The sequence below is a fragment of the Piliocolobus tephrosceles genome, chromosome 8 (genome assembly GCF_002776525.5).
Source record: "Piliocolobus tephrosceles isolate RC106 chromosome 8, ASM277652v3, whole genome shotgun sequence".
NCBI lineage: Eukaryota > Metazoa > Chordata > Mammalia > Primates > Cercopithecidae > Piliocolobus > Piliocolobus tephrosceles.
Window position 1 is genome coordinate 114560411 of NC_045441.1, and position 3270 is coordinate 114563680.

A 3270-nucleotide genomic window follows, 5' to 3' on the forward strand; every position below is an offset into this window, starting at 1 on the left:
AGCTAATATTCCTAGAGAAGACATATTTTTTTTTCCCTCTTTCTCACACACATACACACACAGGCTTACATACACATTACACAAAATAAAAAATTCCTATCATCTGATCACCTGAAAATAGATATTGTTATGTTAAAGTGCATTTCCTTCTAGTCAGATATGATATATTCTGTATTTGCTTATTATCTATTACACTGGGATAATATTTTATGTAGTTATATATACTAATTTTTATAATTATGTCATGGACATTTTCCTATGTCATTTAAGATTCTTGAAATAGGACAAATCTTTTTTTATTATATTTAGTAAAATAAATTATGGTAACTTTTAGTTGACTTTTTGGCCTTTTTTTTTTTTTTTTTTTTTTTTTTTTTTTGCAGTTTTGTAACTGTATTTGACGTATTTGACGAACAGTGATTAGTTCTCATTCACACTGACTGTTTGTACATTTTTGGAAGTGGTAACAGGTACATAGGTAACCAAGGTATAGAATTTATTTGGTGAATCTTCCTCCTCATTACGTTTTCTGGACAACCGCACACGGATAAGGTATGGGTCATTCCTTATTCCTTCGGCCAGGCCGCTTTGTTGTGCCTGGTATCAACGTGCACATCTGGAGTTCCCATCGCCTTCCTGGCAAATTACTGAATCTCTTTGAGTACTCGAGAGACACGCTTCATGAAGCCCACTCCATGGATGCACTGGTGAATATCGATGGTGTATTTTCGCGTCACCACCTCGTTGATGGAAGAACGGCCCTTTTTCTTCTGGCCACCCTTCTTTGCGGGAGCCATTCTGTTGGGTCAAAGTTGGAAAGCAATATATATATATATATATTTTAAGCCTGGCCTTTTCAGTTTGAGTAAGGTAATTAATCCAACTATTTTTTTATATTAACTAGCAATTCTTATAAAAACTATGATAAAAGGTATAAAAAGTCGAAAATGTCTATGGTAATATGTTCTTTAATACTACCAATTCCATTCACTCATAGAGTATGCACACAAAGGAAAGAGAGGAGCTTTTATCATATTCTAGCCATTTGTCTGTTAGTGCACTAAGGGCTCATTTTATACTTTCTATTTTAATACCTATAGCATTCTATGAAGGCAGACATTGTCCACAGCTTTCAAATGAGGAGGCTGAGTCTTCAGATGTTTCATATCCTCTAAAATAAAATAGTTTTTATGTAACAGAGCTAAAAATTAAACAGATCCAGAAACTCCGGTTATTTCCTTACCAAATCTACATCAACCTAGTTTTTAAAAATCCTTGTGCTAATAATATAGCTCAACTGACTGATGATCATTCTTCAAGGAGAGCAGTTAAACATTAAACAGATCCAGAAACTCCAGTTATTTTCTTACCAAATCTACATCAACCTAGTTTTTATAAATCTTTGTGCTAATAATACAGCTCAATTGACTGATGATCATTCTTCAAGGAGAGCAGTTTTCTGATTTTTGGAGTATATCTGGTCTGGCAGATTCTATGTGAACTCTCCTTAGTATCACTTTATACTTGTGCCATTGATACCCTGTTATTTTTACATCTCTTCTATCTAAGAAGCCTTAATCATTGATTAAGGTACAGGTATTAATCATTGATTACTGCCATACATAAGTCAGAAGAAAGCCTGTGATAGCAAGGGAGCAAATATTGGATTTTGGCACAACCTAACCTCCTCCTTCACCCATCCCACATATGACCTTTATCCTGGATCTATAGAGGAGAACTGGAGACAAGACAGATTAATGAAAAATAATTCAAGAGAAAAAAAAAGAAAACTGTTGGGAAATAGTACCCATTCCGTCCCTTCATATGACCATATGAATGTGTTTATGTATGTTAACATGTTTCTACTTCTTAAATATTTCTTTGAATTGTAAAACAGCTCATTATTTTTTATAAAAAAGATATATCACTTACCATGAATATTCGCATGCAAACTATACTAAAGAAAATCCAAAAAAGCTAAATATAGTGACAAACTTTCCATTCAAATCTAATATCTGAAACCATATTATACATAAACATACCCTAGTGCATGCTTGACTTTTTCAATAAGTAGATGATGAATATATAGTAGTCTGCAATATGAATTAAATCTTAAGAAGATATTGTCCTCTTTAAACAGAACCTATTTCACTTTTTTTCTAAAAGTAGAATATAATTTTACTTTTTCATATACTAATCTACTTATATGTCTAAAGAATGGGATTTAGTACTCTGTGAAAATAGAAGTAATATGTCACTATTACCTTTAATACAAGTGAATATTAATTTCATTAGAAAAATTTCTATTGATATGGTGAAAGTACAACTTGAACATATGTCCAGAGAACAAAGGGCTATTAAAATATTACTTACTTCGGACTTACAGTGTCCCATGAGCTCAAGTCTTTGAAAGTAAACACATGTGGATTCAAAGCCTTTGTCTATCTCTGTGACTTTGTAGTTCCTCTAATGTAGGGGTCGGAGTGTCAGGGTATTGCAAAGATCTATGAAAATGATGTATAAAAATGAGCATATGTCTCAAATGTCTATACAATGGTAGGGATGCAAAAAGTTTGCTTTTTCTAGTCTTTGTAAAGAACTTACTGCATGATACCCAAGGGGTCAATATGTATATTTATTTGTGCCTTTACTATTCCACATCTTCCCACCATTCACTACAGACCATCTCAACTATACCATTTTTATAAGTCAAATTCTTTCTTTTAAAACTACATAGGACAGTACAAAGCCTGAACCAGTGATAGTAAGGGAGCAAATACTGGATTTCGACACAACTTAAAATTATTTATTTTGGTCTTTCATTTCTTTCTCCAGTATTGCCTAGAGTTAATTTACCACTTTCTCTCAAATTAAAAAAAAAAAAAAAAAAAAAAATCGGCAAGGTGGCAGGCGCTAGTAGTCCCAGCTACTTGGGAGGCTGAGGCAGGAGAATGGCGTGAACTAGGAAGGCAGAGCTTGCAGTGAGCCGAGATCGGGTCACTGCACTCCAGCCTGGGGTACCCAGCGAGACTCCATCTCAAAAAAAAAAAAAAAAAAAAAAAAAAAAAAAAAATTCACCTGGCTCGTGCCCGTGTCTTAGAAAACTGAAATCAGGAAACATTTCACTACAAGAAATGCTTCCTAAAGAAAGTGGTCACTAACTAAATGTAGTTCGATCAAATATAAGATATGAGGAAAGGGAAGAACACGCATCTGGGTGAAGCCATGTGTAGGACATCTGGCCTAATCTACTGTTGAGTGTTGGGTCTT

The 3270-nt window shown here is 33.9% G+C and overlaps 1 pseudogene; it reads right to left on the reverse strand.

The window, feature by feature from the left end:
* Window positions 1-420: 420 nt before the first annotated feature.
* Window positions 421-797, reverse strand: LOC111550188 (annotated as a pseudogene).
* Window positions 798-3270: the final 2473 nt, after the last annotated feature.